This window comes from Macaca nemestrina, chromosome 11 (genome assembly GCF_043159975.1).
Source record: "Macaca nemestrina isolate mMacNem1 chromosome 11, mMacNem.hap1, whole genome shotgun sequence".
Classification (NCBI taxonomy): Eukaryota; Metazoa; Chordata; class Mammalia; order Primates; family Cercopithecidae; genus Macaca; species Macaca nemestrina.
In genome coordinates this window covers 101337534-101351064 of record NC_092135.1, presented here as the reverse complement: position 1 = coordinate 101351064, position 13531 = coordinate 101337534, and the positions used below count along the sequence as shown (strand labels likewise).

General features: G+C 43.0%; 1 pseudogene; it reads left to right on the top strand.

The window, feature by feature from the left end:
• The first annotated feature begins 8483 nt into the window (after window positions 1-8483).
• LOC105468064 (large ribosomal subunit protein mL50 pseudogene) lies at window positions 8484-8965 on the top strand (annotated as a pseudogene).
• The last annotated feature ends 4566 nt before the right edge of the window (window positions 8966-13531 follow it).

Below are 13531 nucleotides of genomic sequence, written 5' to 3'. Positions count from 1 at the left end.
ATGGAAAAACCCTGTCTCTATTAAAAATACAAAATTAGCCGGGCATGGTGGCACATGCCTGTAATCCCAGCTAGGGAGGCTAAGGCAGGAGAATCGCTTGCACCTGGGAAGTGGAAGTTGCAGTGAGCTGAGATTGCGCCATTGCACTCCAGCCTGGGCAACAAGAGCGGAACTCTGTCTCAAAAAAAAAAAAAAAAAATGTTAATTCCTTTCAATAAAGCAACTCTTTGATACTTAAAGGCATTCACTAAGCATAGGGGGTTTTTTTCTTCTCAAGGAAAAACACAACCAATTCTTGTATTCTTCATCAAATATTTTACAGAATTATGGAATGTATAAGTTGGAGGGCATCTTAGAGATTATCTAGGACTTACCCCAATCTTTTATCAATTTGGGAACTGAAACTAAGAAATATTGATTGCCCAAGGATACCTAGTAAGTGTGAAGACCTAAACTCAAAATCAGGAGAAAGGAACAAAATACATTTTAGATACAAATATTATTTTTGAGCTGTTTCATGATATTTTTATGTAAATTCCGTTCTTTTTTTTTTTTTTTTTTTTTTTTTTTGAGACAGAGTCTTGCTCTGTCACCCAGGCTGGAGTACAGTGGCCGGATCTCAGCTCACTGCAAGCTCCGCCTCCCGGGTTTACGCCATTCTCCTGCCTCAGCCTCCCGAGTAGCTGGGACTACAGGCGCCCGCCACCTCGCCCGGCTATTTTTTTTGGTATTTTTTAGTAGAGACGGGGTTTCACCGTGTTAGCCGGGATCGTCTCTCGATCTCCTGACCTCGTGATCCGCCCGTCTCGGCCTCCCAAAGTGCTAGGATTACAGGCTTGAGCCACCGCGCCCGGCCTGTAAATTCCGTTCTTATCCTTACAAGTAGCTGCCTCCTTCTGGGGTCCTCACCATCTTGTCAAAATCTTTAAAATGTGAATCCTAGATGGAACTCAGTATTCCATATTCGAAGCAAAAATGATACCAGACAACAATCCCAATACAGATTTTTTGGAACTTGATGACATAATTCTAAAGTTCATGTATAAAAATAAAAACACAAGAGTAGCCAGGACATTTCTGAAAAAGGATAATAAGGAAGAAAACATGTGGTTCTAATTAATAAAAAAACACATAAAGTAACCTGTAATCCCAGCACTCTGGGAGGCCGAGGCGGGCGGATCACCTGAGGTCAGGAGTTCCAGATGAGACTGGCCAACATGGCAAAACCCCGTCTCTACTAAAAATACAAAAATTAGCCAGGCATGGTGGTGGGCACTTGTAATCCCAGCTACTCGGGAGGCTGAGGCAGAAGAATCGCTTGAACCCAGGAGGCGGAGGCTGCAGCAAGCCAAGATTGCACACTGCACTCCAGTCTGGGTAACAGAGCGAGACTCTGTCTCAAAAAATAAAAAATAAAATAAAATATAAAGTAGAATAAATGAAAATATCACTGGAGTAGAATAAAAACTAAAAACTTGGCAGGGCGTGGTGGCTCACACCTGTAATCCCAGCACTTTGGGAGGCCAAGGCGGGTGGATCATGAGACCAGGAAATTGAGACCATCCTGACTAACACGGTGAAACCCTGTGGTGGCAGGCGCCGGTCGTCCCAGCTACTCAGGAGGCTGAGGCAAGAGAACGATGTGAACCCGGGAGGCAGAGCTTGCAGTAAGCCAAGATCGCGCCACTGCACTCCAGCCTGGGCGACAGAGGGAGACTCCGTCTCAAAAACAAAAACAAAAACAAAAACAAAACCCTAAAAACTCAATCCTAGTAAATATAAGAATTAAATACGTGATCAATGTGACATTTCAAATCAAAGGGAAATAAAGAGTACTAGAACAACTAGATAACAGGAAAAAAATGTTAGCTCATGATATAAAAATAAATACTGGGCCAGGCACAGTGGCTCACACCTGTAATCCCAGCAATTTGGGAGCCCAAGGCAGGTGGATCACTTGAGCTCAAGAGTCTCAGACCAGCCTGGGCAACAGAGTGAGATCCGATCTGTACAAAAAAAACAGAAAAATTAGCTGGGCATGGTGGCACACATCTGTAGTCACAGCTACTCAGGAGGCTGAGATGGGAAGATAGCTTAAGCCTGGGAGGCAGAGGTTGTAGTGAGCCCAGACTGTGCCACTGCACTCCAGCCTAGGCAATAGAGCCAGACCCTGTCTCAAAAAATAATAATAAATAAATTCTGACTGAGAGAAGTGGCTCACACCTGTAATCCCAACACTTTGGGAGGCTGAAGCAAGAGAATCATTAGAGCCCAAGAGTCCAAAACCAGCCTGGACAACAAAGTAAGACCCCTGTCTCTACAAAAAAAAAAAAAAGAAAAGAGAGAGAAAAGAAAAACAAATTAGCCGGGCATGGTGATACACGCCTGTAGTCTCAGCTACTCGGGGGGCTGAGGTGGGAGGATCTCTTGAGCCCCAGAGGTTGAGGCTGCAGTGAGCCATGATCTGCACCACTGCACTCCAGCCTGGGCGACAGAGCGAGACTCAGTCTCAAAATAATAATAAATAAATGCAACATAAATTCAAGATTTAAAGTTTTAAAAACACTAATAGAGGCTGAGCACAGTGGCTCACACTTGTAATCTAAGCACTTTGGGAGGCTGAGGCAGGCGACTACTTGAAGTCAGGAGTTCAAGACCAGCCTGGCCAACATGGTAAAACCCCGTCTCTACCAAAAAATAACAAAAATTAGCCAGGCATGGTGGTGTGCATCTGTAGCCCCAGATACTCAGGAGGCTGAGGTGGGAGAATCACTTGAACCTGGGAGGTGGAGGCTGCAGTGAGCCAAGATCATGCCACTATACTCCAGGATGGGTGACAGAATGAAACTCTATCTTAAAAAATGAATACAAATACAAATACAAAAACTAGCCAGGCATGGTGGTACCTTCCTGTAAGCCCAGTTACTCAGGTGACTGAGGCATGATAATTTCTTGAACCCAGGAGGTAGAGGTTGCAGTAAGCTGAGATTTCACCACTGCATTCCAGTATGGGCACCAGAGCAAGATTCTGTCTCAAAAAAACTAAAAGAAAATAAAGGTAAATATAGGACATTGGAATGAAGAGGACCTTTCTAAATTATATTTTTTAAAAAAGGAAAATAAAAATGTTACACTTTCATATAATTTAAAATAGCACAAATAATTTTAAACAGACTCAGGAAAATGTCTGATGTTTATGACAAAGGGTTAATGTTCTTACTATATAAAGCATACATAAGAAGCTCTTAGAAATCAACAAGACAAATACCCAACAGAGAAAATGACATAAACAGGCAAATTTACGGTGGCTCACGCCAGTAATCCCAGAACTTTGGGAGGCTGAAGTGGGCAGATCACGAGGTCAGGATTTGAGAACAGCCTGACGAACATGGTGAAACCCCATCTCTACTAAAAATACAAAAATTAGCTGGCCATGGTGGCATGTGCCTGTAATCCCAGGTACTCAGGAGGCTGAGGCAGGAGAATCACTTGAACCTGGGAGGTTGCAGTGAGCCAAGATCGCGCTGCTGCACTCCAGGCTGGGTGACAGAGCAAGACTCCGTCTCAAATAACAGACAAACAAAAGGCAAATTTACAAAATAAGAAATACAAATGGTCAATAAATGTAGCAAAAAAATGTTTGATATCCCAATTATCAAAAAAAGCAAGTAAAATAAAAAGATAACATTTTTCACCTATCAGATTGACAAAGATTACAAAGAATGACCATTATGACAATACCAACCATACATATTCATGAATTTAATTTGATATAACCTTTCTGGAAGGCAATTTGTAAATGGATAGTGTGCATGTGTACGTGTGTGTGTGTGTATAATCTGAACGGCCAAGTAGTAGGGTTTTTTTTAGTTTTACTCATCTTAATTTCTCTAAAATGAATGTAAATTATGTTTCTACAAGTCCAGCAAGTCTTTTATCTCCCCAAATTAGAAAAGATTCCTTTATTTTTTTTTTTGAGATGGAGTCCCACTCCGTCGCCAGGCTGGAGTGCAGTGGCGCAATCTGGGCTCACTGCAACCTCTGCCTCCCAGGTTCAAGCAATTCTCCTGCCTCAGCCTCCTAAGTAGCTGAGACTACAGGCACACACCACCACAGCCAGCTAATTTCTTTCTTTCTTTTTTTTTTTTTTTTTTTTTTTCTGAGACAGAGTCTTGCTCTGTCACCAGTCTGGAGTGCAGTGGCACGATCTCGGCTCACTACAACCTCCACCTCCCGAGTTCAAGTGATTCTCCTGCCTCAGCCTCCCGAGTAGCTGGGATTACAGGCGCGCCACCACGCCCAGCTAATTTTTTGTATTTTTAATAGAGGCGGGGTTTCCCCATGTTAGCCAGGATGGTCTCAATCTCCTGACCTCATGATCTGCCCATCTCGGCCTCCCAAAGTGCTGCAATTACAGGCATGAGCCACCGCGCCCAACCAGAAAGGATACTTTTATTAATGCAACCCAAGATGACTTTTTTTTTAGTGATTTTATCATCAACTTGATTTAAGTTATCTGTTAGCTATTACACAGTACTCAGGATAAATGCCTACAGAGATTTTTATTCAAAAATGATGTGATTGGCTGGGTGCGGTGGCTCATGCCTGTAATCCCAGCACTTTGGGAGGCCAATGCAAGGCAGATCCCTTGAGCTCAGGAGTTTGAGAAGCCCCAGCAACATAGTGAGACCCCGTCTCTACACAAAATAAAAAATTAGCCAGGTGTGGTGGTACATGCTTCTAGTCCCCACTACTAGGGAGGCTGAGATGGCAGGATCACTTGCATCCAGAAGTTTGAGGCTGCAGTGAGCTATGATCATGCCACTGCACTGCATTCCAACTTGTGCAACAGTGAGATCCTGTCTCTTTTAAAAAAAATAAATTACTTAAAAGAAAAAAAAAAGCCTTACTCTGCAATACAGCTGTGCAATACAGGATTCCATGCTTTATAGCTGTGTGAATTCAATTTGTTTTTGCAGGAAGGGTTTTTTTTTTTTTTTTTTTTTTTTTTTTTTTTTTTTTTTTTTTTGAGACAGAGTCTCACCCTGTTGCTCAGGCTGGAGCCATGATCTCAGCTTACTGCAACCTTCACTTCCCAGATTCAAGTGATTCTCGTGCCTCAGCCTGGGATTACTGGTGTGCACCACCACACCTGGCTAATTTTTGTATTTTTAGTAGAGATGGGGTTTCACCATGATGGCCAGGCTGGTCTCGAACTCCTGAACTCAGGTGATCTGCCTGCCTCAGCCTCCCAAAGTACTGGGGATTACAGGCATAAGCCACCACGCCTGGCCACAGTATTTTTGTTTTTTGAGTCAAGGTCTCACTTTGTCACCGAGGCTGGAGTACTGATCTTGGCTCAGTGCAGCCTTGACCTCCCAGGCTCAAGTTTGAGATCCTCCAATCTAAGCCTCTTAAGTACCTGGAACTACAGGTGCGCACCTGTATTTTTGCAGAAACAGACTCTCGTTATGTTGCTCAGGATTCTCAAACTCCTGAGCTCAAATGAGCCTCCTACCTTGGCCTCCCAAAGGGCCAGGACATACAAGTATGGAGAATGATATAATGAATACACAAATAGTCATTAATTTGTGACATGTGACAATGTCTTCTATTTTTACCTTACCTTTTCATCTTATTCTTATGCTAAAGAATTTTAAAGATAATAACAGTAATCAGGACATTTAACCACTACATACTTTAGCACATATCTCTAAAAAACAAGGACATTTTGCTACATAATCACAATATCTTTTTTTTTTTTTTTTTTTTTTTTTGAGATGGAGTCTTGCTCTGTAGCCCAGGCTGGAGTGCAGTGGTACAATTTTGGCTCACTACAACCTCCACCTCCTGGGTTCAAATGATTTTCGTGCCTCAGCCTCCTGAGTAGCTGGGATTACAGGCATGCACCACCACACCCAGCTAATTTTTATATTTTTAGTAGAGATGGGGTTTTGCCATGTTGGCCAGGCTGGTCTCAAACTCCTGACCTCAGGTGATCCGCCCGCCACCGATTCCCAGAGTGTTGGGATCACAGGCATGAGCCACCGTGCCTGGCCACAATATCATTTTTATATCCAACAAAATCAACTATAATTCCCTCATATTATCCACTACCCAAATAGAAAACATTTTTCAAGAAGAAACTACTCTTTTTGGAAAAAGATAAAAATTATTATCTCACACAGTTTCTGAGAATCAGGAATCTGGGAGCAGCTCCTCTGGGTGGTGTGGCTCCAAGTCTCTCATGAGGGTGTAGTTCAGATGTCAGCCAGGGATGCTGTCATCTGAAGGCTTGACGGGGCTGGGGAATCCTCTTCCAGGATGACTCTCCACATCTTCTTGATGGAGATCTCAGCTTCTCATTCGTGGTTTTAGTTCCTCACCACATAAACCTTCCAGTAGAGCTGTTGCATCCTAGTTCTGGAGGCTGGAAGTTCAAGATCAGGGTGCTGGCAGTTTGGGTTTCTCCTAAGGCCTCTCTTCTGGCCTTACAGGCCATCTTCTTTCTGTGTCCTCACATGGCCTTTCCTCTGTGTGCACATCCCTGGTCTCTTCACATGTAAAAGATGCACAGCACAAGGTATAAGGGAAGGCCTTTCCTGGCTGCCACCCTCCAGGAACCTCCACATGTTCAGATACCTGGAAGCTCCAAAAAAATTCATTTTTTTTTTCCTTGAGACAGGGTCTTGCTGTGTCACCCAGGCTGGAGTGTAGTGGCTTGATCATGGCTCACTGCAACCTCCACTTCCTGGGCTCAAACTATTCTCCGTCCTCAGCCTCCTGATTACAGGGATTACAGGGTGCATGCCATCATGCCTAGCTAATTTTTGTATTTTTTCTTTTGGTAGAGATGGAGTCTCACTATGTTGCCCAGGATGGTCTCGAACTCCTGACCTCAAGTGACCAGCCCACCTTGTCTTCCCAAAGTGGTGTAATTATAGGCATGAGCCACCACACCTGGCCGAAAATTACTCTTATAAAGAAGAGAGTCCAGGCACAGTGGCTCATGAGGTGGACAGATCCATTGATCTCAGGAGTTTAAGACCAGCCTGGGCAACATGGCAAAACCCTGTCTCTACAAAAAATACAAAAATTAGCCAGGCACTGGTGGCTTGGATCTGTAGTCCCACCAACTCGGGAGGCTGAGGTGGGAGGATCACTTAGGTTGGGTAAGTTGAGGCTGCAGTGAGCCATGATCCTGATGGCACCACTGCACTCCAGCCTGGCAACACAGCAAGACCTTGTCTCAAAAAAAAAACCACACAAGAAACAAAAAACAAACAAACAAACAAAAAAACAAAAAAAGCCTGGCACGGTGGCTCACGCCTATAATCCCAGCACTTCGGGAGGCCGAGGTGGGCGGATCATGAGGTCAGGAGATGGAGACCATCTTAGCTAACATGGTGAAACCCCATCTCTACTAAAAATACAAAAAAATTAACTGGGCGCAGTGGCACGCACCTGTAGTCTCAGCTACTTGGGAGGCTGAGGCAGGAGAATGGTGTAACCTGGGAGGCAGAGCTTGCAGTGAGCTGAGATCACGCCACTGCTCTCCAGCCTGGGGGACAGAGCAAGACTCCGTCTCAAAAGAGAGAGAGAGAGAGAGAGAGAGAGAGCACTGTACACCTGGAACACAACCTGAAGGGATTATATTTTAATATTTTGTAATCTATAGTGGTTTCCTTATCAGCAATGCCAAACTAAAGAGCTCCCTTCTTTGTAAACGATAGCGAGATTAAAATTTTTTAAACATTAAACCATAAGAGAGTGGACAGTATAAATTTGAAATTATGCACCATAATGTAGTTCTGTGTATAGCAGTGGGGTAAGGCTGGGTGCTGTGGCTCATGCTTGTAATCCCAGCACTTTGGGAGGTGGAGGAGGGTGGATCACTTCAGGTCAGGATTCGAGACCAGCCTAACCAACATGGTGAAACCTTGTCTCCATTGAAAATACAAAAAAAAAAAAAGAAAGAAAATTAGCTGGGCGTGGTGGCTCACGCTTGTAATCCCAGCTACTCAGGAGGCTGAGGCAGGAGAATCGCTTGAACCTGGGAAGTGGAGGTTGCAGTGAGCAAAGATTGCGCCACCACACTACAATCTGGGTGACAGAGGAAGACTCCATCTCAAAAAAAAAAAAAAAAAAAAAAAATGGGGCAGCTAGCTGGGTGCTGTAGCTCAGGCCTGTAACCCTAACACTTTAGGAGACAGAGTGGGGAGGATCACTTGAGTCCAGGAGTTTGAGACCAGCCTGGGTAATAGAGTAAGACCCCAGTCTCTACAAAAAAATAAAAAAAATAGCCAGGCTTGGTGGCATGTGCCTGTTCTCTCTGTTACTGGGGAGGCTGAAGTAAGATGATCACTTGAACCCAGGGAGTTGAGGCACTGCAGTGAGCCATGATCCCACCTCTGGGCGGCAGAGCAAGACCCCATCTCAAAAAAAGGAAAAAAAAAGAGAGAGGCCTGTGGATCTCATCGAAGATGGCAGCACGATCTGTGTCCGGCATCATCAGAAAAGTCTTCATGTGGACAGTCTCAGGGGCACCATGTAGAGAATTTTGGTCTCGATCCAGAAAAGAGAAAGAGCCAGTGGTTGCTGAGACAGTAGAAGAGGTGAAAAAGGAACCTGTCCCCAGTGTCTCTACTCTCACAAAGCCGAACACACACACCACCTGAAGATCTCCAGAGTCATTTAGAATCTTACGTTAAAGAAGTTTTTGGTTCATCTCTTCCTAGTAATTGGCAAGACATCTCACTGGAAGATGGTCGTCTACAGTTCAATCTCTTGGCACATTTAGCTGATGACTTGGGTCATGTAGTCCCTAACTCCAGACTCCACCAGATGTGCAGGGTTAGAGATGTTCTTGATTTTCTAGAATGTCCCTATTCAAGATAGATCTAAATTTGATTAACTCAGTGCCAGTAATCCACCCCCTAATTTGAAAATCATTTGGAGTTACTAAGCAATTTGGAAGAGAAACACATTGAAATCATTTTTTTCCCCTGAGCAAGGGGGCTGCTTATTAGACCTTTTGATACTTCACCATGTGAAATACTACCAGAACTGGTCTCTAAACCCACTTTTTCTATAGGGGAATGTGTCATCTCTTTTTTTCTCATATTATGAATGGACAAATAACAGGACTTTCTATTTTCATATTTGCTGAAACCCTTTTTTTTTTTTTTTTTGGAGACACAGTCTTGCTCTGTTGCCCAGGCTGGAGTGCAGTGGCGCAACCTCAGCTTACTGCAACCTTTGCCCCCCGGATTCATGCCATTCTCCCACCTCAGCCTCACGAGTAGCTGGGACTACAGGCGCCCACCACCACACGCAGCTAATTTTATTTTTGTATTTTTAGTAGAGACGGGGTTTCACTGTATTAGCCAGGATGGTCTCGCTTTCCTGACCTCATGATCCGCCTGCCTCGGCCTCCCAAAGTGCTGGGATTACAGGCGTGAGCCATTGCGCCCAGCCTGCTGAACCATTTTTTTTTTTTTTTTTTTTTGAGACGGAGTCTCGCTCTGTCGCCCAGGCTGGAGTGCAGTGGCCGGATCTCAGCTCACTGCAAGCTCCGCCTCCCGGGTTCCCGCCATTCTCCTGTCTCAGCCTCCTGAGTAGCTGGGACTACAGGCGCCCGCCACCTCGCCCGGCTAGTTTTTTGTATTTTTTAGTAGAGACGGGGTTTCACCGTGTTAGCCAGGATGGTCTCGATCTCCTGACCTAGTGATCCGCCCGTCTCGGCCTCCCAAAGTGCTGGAATTACAGGCTTGAGCCACCGTGCCCGGCCTGAACCATTTTTTAAATGAAATTAGACCATTACTAATTTATGAAAAATTTTGAGAGGATACTGTCATTAACTTGGGTTTAAGACAGGAGGACATTGCAAGTTCATACCCTTCATAGGCATAAAGTAGTAGTTGCAAGAAAATAGTTTTATCCTGTTAGGACTCATATCTAAGATAGTTATTATACATTGCACATATACAAATAAGTTTGTGTTAGATAGATACCTATAAAAGTGTGTTGTGTATTACTGACCGTCCTAGATTAATTTCTTTGGAATTAAAGTAGATTTGTTAAAGTGAAAAAAAAGAAAGAAAAAAAAAGAAAAAAGAATAAGGTAGAAAATGTATCTCTCAAAAATACTTTATATTTAAATTTGTATTTATTTATTTATTTTTTTTTTTAGAGACAGGGTTTTGCTCTGTCTCCCAGGCTGGAGTGTAGTGGTACCATTTTAGCTCACTGCAGCCTCAAGCTCCTGGGTGATCCGCCCACCTCATTCTCCTGCCCTAGCCTCCCAAGTAGCTGGGTCTACAGGCAGGAGCCACTGTGTCTAGCCTATTCATATTTTTGTTTTAAATTATGTTGAAGATTTTCTTAAACTTCAAGCTTCAAAATGTATTAACTAAGTTTTTATTACTGAAAAGTATACTAACCTTCATTTAATAATATGAATTACAGAGTTTGAAATGTAAGTTTTTCTGATTATGTATTAATACCATTAGAACCTGTATGCTAAATATTAACTGACCTATCAAATGTATAATTTTCAAACTTTGCTAATTTTTTTAAAAACAACTTGTTTCTTGTCTGTTGCAATAATATTGCAAACAAAGAGATTATACTTTGAAAAAATTGCTAACTGAATTCTATGATGCTTGGTAATAATGTCTCATTTATGTAGTACAAAGTTGATAAGAATAAGGGTATTCTTGGCCACCGATTGCTATTTTCATGAAATAGAATGCAGAAGAAGTTAACAGCAAACAAAAACTGACTCGTGATTTTATCAAAGTTATTTCATGTATCCTCTTGGAAAGAAAGGAGTAAAACAGAATAATCTTGATATTTTAAAATGGCAGGGAACACTGAATTTAACTACACTTAAAATATTTCAGTAGGATTTCTTCCTTCCTCCTCCACAGGAATTAACAATATATATTTCTCACAGATTTCTGTTAACTACTTCTATTATCTAAATGTCTACCCATATGACTAAGTGAATGATTCATATCACTGAAATATTTCATAGGGTTTTATAATGATATTTCAGGGGAAAACATCATTTTAACTTCCAGCAGAAAATTTTCTGACAATTATGCTTAATATACAGGAAAGTAAGAGTTTCATGAGTGAAATGGTTTAAGAAAAGAGATTTTTAGAATTCTTTTGGCAGGGTATGGTAGCTCACACCTGTAATCCCAGCACTTTGGGAGGCCAAGGCGGGGGGATAGCTTGAGTCCAGGAGTTCCAGACCAGCCTGGACAACATGGTGAAACACCATCTCTACAAAAAACACAAAAACTAGCCAGGCATGCTGACTCGAGCCTATAGTTCCAGCTACTCAGGAGACTGAGGTGGGAGGATCACTTGAGCCCTGAAGGTTGAGGCTGCAGTGAGCAATGATCATGCCACTGTACTCCAGCCTAGGCGACAGAGTGAGAGACCATGTTTCAAAATATATATATATACTTTTGCAACTTTAATAAATGTGTATATGAAATTGTTTTTTTCTTTTTTCACAAAAAGATTGGCATCTATTCATTGCCTATTTTGTAAAGAATTGTAAGACATTCTAGAGATTTAAACCACTTAAAAGAAAGATCGTGAATGAGACATTTATGTACATTTGCAAGAACTACTAGCATACAACCAAGAAGGAGAGCCCTCAAAAACCACCGAGTCACAAGTACCATGCCCTCTAAGGTCAGACATGTCCGGGGGCCAGCTATACTCCAACCAATATAGTTGCTCAGAATTCCACTGCTCAGGGGGACACTGTGCTTGGGGTTTAATGCTTTGAGGGCACTGTCTTTAAATTCTTTTTTGTTTTGGACAGAGTCTCACTCTGTTGCCCAGGCTCGTGTGCAGTGGCTGATCTCAGCTCACTGCAAGCTCTGCCTCCCAGGTTCAAGTGATTCTCCTGCCTCAGCCTCCCGAGTAGCTGGGATTACAGGCATGCACCACCACGCCTGGTTAATTTTTGTATTTTTAGTAGAGATGGGGTTTCACCATGTTGGCCAGGCTGGTCTCGAACTCCTGACCTCATGATCCGCTCACCTTGGCCTCCCAAAGTGCTGGGATTGAGCCACAGCGCCCAGCTGGCTTTAAAGTCTTAATAATTTCATTTTTGAATTTGTGTTTTGTAAGTGAAGTCCAATGGGACCATGGAGCATGCTTGGAGCCCACCTCCATGCCTCCCCCTACAGGTTCTCAGTGACTAGCTGCCTGCCCCTTGGTACCCTGACCCCCACCCAGCCTTCCTCTCTCCAACTCTGCTCACTACTACAACCACTATTGCCTTCTGCCCTGAGCAGTAATTGGATTACATTGGCAGGAGAGTGGAGAGGAGGCTCACATTTCCCTGTGGTTGCCCTCAGCCTCCAGTGGGAATCTGGGAACAGGTTGGAGGGGTCCCACAAGCAGTCTGTTTTGGAGTATTTTCAGGAAAGGCAAGGAAACATCTACTTTGGGCTGGCAGCACCACAGCATGTTCAACAGGTGGCTGGCAGGGCTCTCTACACCACCCCAGTCAGTAAGGTGTCCCAGAGCAGGATATTTCAGTTCCTTGGGATCGCATACATCAAAGGTTGAAAAGGCAGGGCCATAAGAAGAGGAGATTTCCTCCTCCACTAGGTCTCACAAATTATATAGCCAGTAGTGATTGTGCCTCTTACAATAAAAATGAACTCAAAAACCTTTATAAACATCATAACATGGACTGTGGGACATCTTTCAAGTGTTTTATTTGAAGGCTGGGCATGGAAATGCGGTAAAAGGAAGTGAAGAGGTATCCCCGGACTGCTGCTGGATTGGGGCTCAGGCCGGAAGCTGCTTCTGGGTTATCTCTGTGCACATGCATGCCATCGCAGAGAAGGGTCTTGTGGTTCTGAAACATCCTATGATATCAGCTACTGATTAGATTGAGAAGAACCCAAGGAGGCTGGATCAGTGTTAGGGCTAACCAAGAGAGTTGGCCCAGAATGTACCAAACTTCCTAAGATCACCCTGTAAATCTTCTAGATATGAAAAAAGAGAAGCAGAACAGATTCACAGTTCTACTTCAGTCCCATATTTCATCTTGGGTTTGAAGCCAGAAACATCTCTGATCACAGAGAGAACAAGATGACATTTACCTATGTGACATCACTGTGCTATAGAACTTCCCTATTGCTTAATTTGCATTTTCTAATATTATATAATTTCTATAGGGCACCATCCAGATAGAAATATACCACAGAGCTCAATTCTTGTAATTAGACCCTGTATTGGAAAATACAAAAACCTTGAAGAGACAGAGATAAAATTTATACACACATTAAGAAAGGTTGTCATGGCAACTTTGCTTGAAGATATGTATTTTTAAATCTAAGTAAATTTGGCATTCAGAACATTTGCATCTCCCTCAAAGGTTCTGTATCAAGAATATTTTTAAAAATTGTTTTCAAATTTCTTCTGAATCTACACTTCCTTGAAAGCTTAAAAATTCCTATGAATATAATAGCAGCATAGACTTAAGCACATA